The sequence below is a fragment of the Rhinolophus sinicus genome, chromosome 12 (genome assembly GCF_057876585.1).
Source record: "Rhinolophus sinicus isolate RSI-liver-muscle chromosome 12, RSI-T2T, whole genome shotgun sequence".
NCBI lineage: Eukaryota > Metazoa > Chordata > Mammalia > Chiroptera > Rhinolophidae > Rhinolophus > Rhinolophus sinicus.
Window position 1 is genome coordinate 51,160,978 of NC_142512.1, and position 9,124 is coordinate 51,170,101.

The window sequence follows — 9,124 nt, forward strand, 5'->3', positions numbered from 1 at the left end:
TCACTTCCCTAAACAGAGCCTCATATTCCAGAGCGTTCTAGAAATCAGGCATGTGACAAATTTCTGAGCTCTTTGTTCTTCCTCCAGAGTGAGACCACGGTTGGCCTGGGGCCTGGCACTAACCAGAGGGAGAGGCTCAAGCTGTTAATCCGGGGTCTATAACCGTCTGTATCGCTTTCACGTCCTGCTGGAAACAGATGGCACATTCAGAGGGGTTTAACTGACATGAATGTAATGAAGGCACTGCATGCAGAGGTGTGGGGAGGCGTGAGGATATCAGCAAGAGAGACATGAGGTGCCCAGAGACCAGGGAAAAGTGGAGCCTTCAGCAGCCCTAGAGCTGCAGGGCCCAGGGAGAGGATGATGTTGGGAGAGCCCGGTGAGACCCAACAGGAGACGTGGCCACAAAGTAATTTAGCCAAAGGCCAGAATCACAGTGGATCCGTTTGCTCTCTTCCCATGACGGAAATCAACGAGCGCCGGAGGGCGAAACAGCCAGGCAAGGCAGTCCACAGAGGTCAGCCTCCAGAGAGGGGGACAGAATGGATGAGGTGGCGGGAGGAGGCACGCAGAGAACCACCAGCTCTCCAATCCATGTGCTATCCCCCGTCTCAGGAACCCAGCAGTCTCAGAGCTGCCCACGATCTATTGGAATCACTGGAGCGAGTTCATGTAAACTCCCACCTGGTACAGACACAACAGAGGGGCCCTTGGGGGCTTGCAACCTTAGAAGCACTCTCTAAACCCTAAACGATAAACTGGATTTTGAGAAAATGACCATTGGAAGGCTCGGGAGCTGCAAAAGGTATGGAGGGTTCATGCCCCACCCACTCACACAGCATTCTGGGGGGTGAACACCCAAAGATTCACCTCTGCTTTGGGCACTGGCATTGCAGAATACAACTTTATGCTCTCCCTTCGCAAGATATAAACTCATTCGCACAACTTTTCAAATTCAAAAGTCGAGGAGTATACTTGTCCACTACCCCCCAGACAGCAAAGGCCTGTGGGAAACCAACCAGGCTGTTCAATACGTTTTAGTCAAGGAATGGCTCATGTGCTCCCAAACTATATTTGCAAATACTCAATCTGAACATTTTCTTACCCTAAGGATTCAGAGCCGTTTTATCATCCAGCCTTTGGGCTAAGCAGGGTTGATGTTTCCAACTGGCCTAGAAGAACGTAACTAAGACACACAACACACGAACCTCACAACTCAGTGGAAGGAGAGCTTCCTGCAAGCATACCTGCTCCTAACGCTCTCAGAGACCGGACTTCCCCACCTGAATCTTTGAATTTTAAATATTCTAAGCTGTCGTTAGCGGGTCTTTATCATTTTCAGGCCGTGTGACTCACAGGATGGGGCGTCGTGACCCTGCCAATGCAGCATCCCGAGGAAAGGTGGACTTGACAACTGCCTCCTCCCAAGTTATGCTGTATCCCAGAGGAAGACATCCCAGCAAACTTTTATCATCAGAGCTGAATAGCCTCAGGTGGCAGCTATCTCCGTAGGATGCCGAGGAGACCACTGCACCAGGCAGCATTCCTGTGATAAAACAGCTGCTCTTATAGATCTGTCCTCAAGTTGAAGACATTCAACCAGGTCAGCAGCGACCATCTCCGTGAACTCATGCCGACCTCAGTATTGTTGTGCTTGAATAACACTGTGTGTGAACACACTCGTACGCAGCCCAGAAGCCGCATGATAAGGGAATAAGAACGTTAAAATGTACAGGCGTCTTTTCTAATTCCATAAGTAACATTCGAAAGTCCAAAGAATTCACACACGTCATTTGGGGGAGCGGAGAGGGCTGATCAGAATATGAACTAATTCAACATTTCTGACATTAGAGTACATGAATCTGATCGTTTTCTTTCTTTGATAGGAATTCTAAGGTAAGGTGTACTTCGAATAGTTACAGACTTGTTAACCTACCAATAAATTATTATAAAGTAAAATTATTATTTGTGTGCTCAACAAATACTGAGTGTCTCCTGTGTGCCAGACGCTGTTCTAGAAGCTAGAAGTTTGGTGAGACAAAAGACAGACCAAATCTCTGCTCTGTGCTATAGGGGAGATACTCGGCAAACAAACTCACACGTAAATGAACATGTAATCTCAACATAGTGACAGATGCCACGATGAAAATACATAGACAGGAAAGAGTGGTGGCTCAAGTCACAGGCCCCAGAGCCATACAGCCTGGTTTATATCTCAGCTCTGCTACTTCCTCGATGACTGCGGACAAATTATATAATCTGCTTTGGCCCCAATTTCCTCCTCTATAAAGCAGAGATAAGAACAGGATCTAATTCAGAGAGGGTTTTTTGGTGAGAATTGAATAAGATAACTCATATTCAGAGTTTATAACAGGGTTTGACATAGTGAGCCCGTGACAAATGTTAGCTTTTCCTACTTTAGATTGGGGTGGTCCTGACAGGCTTCCCGGAGGAGGCGACCACCATGTGAAGATCCGGTAAAAGAAACAGCCAGAGTGAAAGTCTCAGAAAGGAGTGGGCCACGCCCTGTTTATGAATCAGAAAGGCCAATGAAGCCGGAATAGAGCAAGGGAGGAGAAAGAAGAGTGGGGTGGGACGGGCCAGGTCACGCAGGGCTTTGAAGGTCTTGGACAGGAGTTTGCATCTACCCCAGAGGGGTGGGAAGCCATTGGAGGTTTGAGGCAGAGGCTGCACAAGACCAGGGACGAGGATAGAAACGGGAATTGAATTAGAAGGTACTCAGGTGGTTCAGGGGAGAAACTGGTGGCTTAGACGAGGGTAGTGACAGTGGACATAGAAAAGAACAGGGATATCTTTTGGATCAGGGGCCAACAAACGACGGTCCATGGACCAAAGCTGGCCCTTGCTTCTGCAAATGAAGTGTCGCTGGAACGCAGCCGTGCCTGTTCATCTCTGTACTGTCTCCTGCTGACTTTGTGCTCCAGGGCCTTGTGGAACAGCGGTGATGGGGACCACAGGGCTGCAAAGTCCCTGACTGTCAGGGTCCTTACGGCAAAGGTTCATCGGCCCCTATTTTAGAGGAAGAGTCTATACGACTTATAAATGGATTGAGTGTGGATGGTGACAGAAAGAGGATTATTCCTGGACTGTAGCCGTGAATAACTGGTGGTGCCATTTCCTGAGACAGGGATGACGTGGAGGAAGGTACAGGATGGGTGGCGGGAAGAGGGTTACTATTTTCGAAGTGTTCAGTTTGAGATGTCTCTTAAACCTCCAAGTGGGGATACTAAGGACGCAGCTAGAAACATAATCCAGGAGCTCAGGGCTGGAATAACACATGTAGAAGCCATCTGCAAACATCTGTTCCATTCTTTCCATTTCCACTGTCATCACAACTTCCACCTGACCCACTGTAGTGACCCTGTAACTCTTAAGGCCACAGGGCGGGATGGGATCACCTAGGCAGGCAATGCAGACCAAGAATGGACCAGAGCTCAGGCTGGAGCCTGGGCTTGTCCAACATTGAGAGGTCAAGCAAAGGAAGAAGAACCAGCAAATATGATTGAGAAGACGTGCCTCTGAGGTAGGAGAAAGTCGCTGGAGCATGTCACAGATGTCAAGAGGAAACCATGTCAACCAGGGGCAGGCCAGCGATGCTCAACACTGCTGAAAGGTCCAGACACTGAGAAGTTACTACTAAAATTGGCAAGGTCGAGAAGGGAGGCCTTTCCGTGGATGGAGCGGTGACGCAAGAAGCCCTAAAGGATGGAGTCGAAGAAGAGAATGGGAGGTGACTCGTGGAGACAGCAACTACCGAAGGCCAAGAAGTTTCACTGTGACGAGGAGAGGAGGCCTGGGCAGGGGCTGGAAGGAGACATGGAGACGCAGGAGCATCTTTACAAGCTGGGAGACACTAGAGTATTTTGAAGTAACAGGAATGATCCGGCTGGAAGGGAGAAAATTACGTAGGAGAGAGAAGGAAGTAAGGTCTTTGAGAGGTGGGAAGGGTGAGATCCAGAGGTCAAGTGGAGAGGTCAAAGGAGCAAGAATACTTTGTTCTTGGTAACAGGAGAGAAGGTGGAAGGTGTGACTATCGACTCAAACAGGGAGGTAGAGATAAAGGATTCACTGTGAGCACATTCCTGCCTGGTTACTTCTGTATCTATATGAGAAAGCTTCCTCAGCTAGGGTGGACTGGTGGGGAGGAGGAAATAAACGGAGGAGGCTGCACGGAGGAGAGCCTGTCACAGAATCATTCACTTTCCCCCCCTTCTTCTGCCTCCCCCCCAACTCCGGTTCAAGCCCTTGTTTCTCAGTCTAGACACAGCTCCCTGGCCCATGCTGCTGTTACGAGCCTTGTGCTCCCCCGGCTGAGGCAGTCGGTCACCAGTCGTCGGTCGACCACTCACAGCAGCTCTTGCCGGCTGCCGGCTGCTCACCATGGCTGCCAGCCGTGAGGCACACGGTAGCCTGCGGCAGCACTCAGCAGCTTACACCAACCTCCAAGCAGCCCAGCTCCAGGGAGAGCTGCTGTTCACAATCTCGGCTGTAGAGGGTGCAGCTCACTGGCCCATGTGGGAATCAAATCAGGGACCTTGGCGTTAGGAACACGGTGCTCCAACCACCTGAGCCACCGAGCCAGCCCCAGAATCATTCACTTTTAATCAAATATCTTTGTATCCTCCATAGTATCCAGCACGGAGCTAGTTAACATAGTAAGTATTCAATTACATGCTAGTTAAAATAGTAAGTAGTCGATCACACACGAGGCGAGGCCATGAAGTTTGCAGTATGTGCTTCGCTAGCACTTTTTTCAGTTGAGGTGCCGAGAATGTGTGTAGCCTGGACATCCAGGCCCCCTACCTCATGTGTGCTGCCTGCCTGGGTATTTGTTGAAGGCAGAGTCTCAGGTATATGCAAACAGGTAAGTCAAATAACCACCCATTCCACTACAAATGTCACCTCCAGTAGACACAGGCTAATAAACATTGCCATAAAGATAAAATGTCAAGACGACTGCATTAGGCTCTCTGTCCCATTGGCATCTCAGCCAAGAGCAAACACCGAATGTCTGAATCCCACCCTTCCTTCTGTCCAGCCCGACACTCCTTCATTGACACAGCCTGTCCTTCACCAGGTCACATTTCCCTTTGTCCTCGCTCTCCGTGAATCTGCTGTCAGATTCCTCTCCTTTTGTCTTCCTTCTTGCTTTCTCCCTTTCCATTTCTCCTAGCGTGGTCAAAGCCCAACGTCTTGTTAATTGCCCTAGGTAATTTTGTCTTTCTGTGTATTATCTCTTCTCCAGGTTGGCCAGCCCCCATTTCCTCCTAATTCTATATAGCCCTCCTTCCAACATCATCAGGGCAGGTGCAGCAGGTTCTCGAAGATTCAGCAGGTTCACTCTTCAGATTGAACAGCGACGTACCAAAAATGCAGCCACCTTACGTGAAACAAAAGGCATTGAAATGGGTGCGATATGAGTGAGAACTACCTTATTACTTTCAGTATTTCAACTATTAGACCACTGATGGTAAAAGGCCCTTTTGCCTTCTCTGGTACATCCTTTGAGCAGCTACTTTGTGACATACACGTATGGCACCATTCACTCACTTTGCAAATATTTATGGAATCATTTAGTTTGGAAGCCATGGTCTGTGAGACCCTTTCCCAGACGCTAGATCACATATCACATACAGGAAGAACAAAAATCTTCTAAAAACCCTTCTATTTTAGGCATTATGCTGGCTAGCTTTCTACAGTTCTATTAAAAAATAAGGAGAAACCTGCCCCCTCAATGTTCACAATGAGATAAGAGTGCCGATGGGACAAAAAAAGTAAAAATGTCAGAGTATGTTCCCACTTTTGAAAGATGGCCCTCTAGCATGCAGACACTGGCTACCAGGCATGGCCACCCCACATGCCATCTGCTTCCAAATCACCTGGGAGCCAATGCAGCTTGGGCCCCGAAACGCCCCTCCAGTTGCAGAGACCCACCTTTAGCAAAGGGGAGGAAGCAGTGTGGGTGCCATCTGAATGTTACTCAGAACTGTTTGGCCCATCTGTCTCTTGACATTCTGAAATTTTCTTTGAAGCTAATAATACAACAAAGTAGAAAGATCAAGGACTAGAGAGAAACTGACCAGGTTATGAAGACAGACTCTGCCGTTGACTATCTGCAAGGTCTCAGACAGGTTGCTTGGTCCTGTGAGTCTTGTTTTACCTATCGGATGAGTGTAAGACCACCTACGCTGTAGGATTATTGTGAGAACTAAAGGTACCATGTTTCCCTGAAAATAAGACCTACAGGGACCATCAGAGCTCTCATGCGTCTTTTGGAGCAAAAATTAATATAAGACCCCATCGTATTTTACTATAATGTAAGACCGGGTCTTAGATGGCGAAAATTACAGCTATTATAACTGGCAGAATGCTTAGGTTTGATATCAGGGGCCCAGGATGATCTAAACATAATCTCTTGAACTTAAACATTGGATGTCTAAAATTCTACCCCTAAAGATTTAAAGAGAAGGAAGAAAACATGACGTCAAGAGGCGCCACACGATACACACACAGACATCCGTGCTAAATCAAAACTAAACAATGGAAATAAAACTAGGTGCCCTTTACTCACACAGAAAAGACAGTTCTCATCTCTGTCGCGGGCACAACGCCTGGTCCAGCTGCTGAAGCTGAGCTCTTTGCCCAATCCGGGTTTGGATAGAGCAAGGAAATAGATGGCAGAACAGGAAGCGGCTGCTGCCTCAATGCAGGGGGAATGGGAAAGGAGACACCGAGAGTCAAGAATCAAAGACGCGGTTCCTCCAGCCTCGGGAGCTTTTCCAGTGCCCAGGCAAGACGGTCCGGTAACCAACAGCCTGTTAGGCGCCCAGTTCTGCAGGCAGAAGAGCAACAGCGGCATCTACAGGGCAGCCAGGTGAACTTGGCCGGGGAAACCGAGAGGAAGAGTAGCGAAAGCACAGCGGCTTTGGGAACACGCTCCGCAGTAAAGACGTCAGCTGGTGAGCTTGCCTTTTCTCCACACACCTGAACAGGTGTGTGCACAAGGGCAATTCACCTCAAACAAACCCCTAGGCCCCCACAGCCTAACTGATACGTTGACCTTCCCCCCTCTTGCTGTTAGAGAGACGCAGGCAAACTCCCCTGGAGCTGGAAACTTGGGGAGTGTCTGTGTCAGTTTGAGGTCTCTAGGGCAAGCAACCGAAACTGTTGAATTTTCAAAGAAACGAAATTTAGCAAAAAGATATTGGACAGCTCAAAGCGAAGCTAAACATTCAAAACCCAGTCAAAGCACGCCACAGGGCGATTCTGGCGAGGGCATTAATGTGGTCACCATAGCTGCCACCAGCACCACCGCCAGCACGGGCAGCTGGGCTCTGCAACTGGATTCAATACCGCTGTTGGCCCTGGAGAGTGGATGCTGCAGGCGGTCCCTGTGCCACTACCAGAATGAAGTCTTCACTGGCCCCGCTTCTTGGCACCACCAGCTCTCCATGTAAAGGCTTAGGTGGTTGTGTCTGGTTGGCCCACCCACTACAGCTCTAAGGGGAAAAGATCTTGCAAACAGAAGCCACGTCCCCAAACACACAAAAAAGAGATTCTGCAGATGCTGGGCAGCCAAACACAGACAAGTGTCCCCTACAGAATGGGGCTGCAGTGACAGCAAATTGCAGACCCGCCACCAGCGAGTGGTTTTTTTTTGAGCTTGTGGGAAGTTGTGTGACAAAGTAGAAAAGGCACAAGCCAGGAATTCAAAAATTCTAGGTCCAAGGGCTGATTCTGTCGTTTATTAGCTGTGCGATTTGGGCAGGTGTAATATAGGCTTTGTGGGTTTTTGTCAGGAGGATAGTGATGCCCACTTACCTTGCAGGGCTGATGTGTACACAATTTTGAGGACAGGCCTTGAAAATGATCCTGAGTAAATCCATTTGTCTCTCAGAGTCCCAGGTTATCCATTTGTAAAATGAGACTATTTCCTACATTGTAGGGCTATTGTGAGGTAAACTAGATTATAAATGAATGGCTTGTTTACAGATTGAAATTCTTGATGTCTGGGGTTTGCCTCAAAATAATGGAGGTGGTGGGTGACGGGAAGTGGGCAGAGATATAGATAAGACAGACCATGAGTTATTAAGCGTGAAACCCAGCTGGTGGGCACGTTATTCCATTCTCTCTACATTAGTATGGGTACGAAATCTTCAATAATAAATGTTTTGTTTAAAATTAAGTATCTTGGAAATACCTAGAAGCAGCAGATGCTGGGCAGCCAAACACACTCCAAGTTTTATTATTACTGAGTCCGCGTGCGGCTCCGCCTCCCCCCACCACCACCCTCCCCCGCAGGCGTTGTTTTCTCAGGATTGGGGTCTTTCCTCTCTGCCCAGTACCCTCCCCCCGGACTGGTACCTATGTAAGGCTATGTCAGGGTTAATGTTTTATTAAATAAATGTTTTATTTACACAGTGGTGAAACATCGGTTTGAAACAAAGACTAAAACCCCAAAGAACTAATGAACAACAGGAGAAAAGCAAAACTGCGCGCACACCCCTGAGGGGGCAGCCCGTCCCTCCGCTCGGTCCCGGTTCAAAGCACCCGTGACGTTCCTCTTTTCCAAAGAACAAAAACGGATTCAAACTTCTCTTTTCCTAGCGCGGCATTCGGTTACGGACCACAGAAAACTCCGAAAAATAAAGACGCCACAAAAGGATCCACACTAAGCGCCGCAAGGGAGCTAAGGACTCAAGTTGTACCGCAGCCGCAGTCCAGCACCAGCGGCGGGCTCTGTGCCCGCCCAGCACACCTGGCGGCTGCGAGATTCAGAGGGAAAGGACACCGGTTAAGAGTGCAATCGCGTCATCGCAAGGAAGAGATCACTCTGCGGGTCGCGATGGGTCGCGTAAGGGACACTAGCATCCCCAGGAGGCTTTACAACCAGACCGCGGCTGCTTAATTCCGACCAGGAAGGGTTCCTCCTGAACTGGGCGGGGCTTCTGATCGAACCGAACCACGTGGTGTCTCTTTAAAAAAAAAATGCCGCGCAAGGCCTGCTCCGCCCACCGCCCGCTGGGAACAGGCGTGGCTCCCTGCGGGGCGGAAGTACTTCTGCCCCCAACCAAGATGGCCGCCGGGCGGGGCCGCCAGGCGG

General features: G+C 49.2%; 1 protein-coding gene across 3 annotated transcripts in view; it reads right to left on the reverse strand.

Moving 5' to 3' along the window:
- SLC39A11 (solute carrier family 39 member 11) overlaps nucleotides 1–9,124 on the reverse strand; it is a 359,113-nt gene that overhangs the window by 349,405 nt on the left and 584 nt on the right. The gene's annotated exons all lie outside the window — the stretch shown is intronic.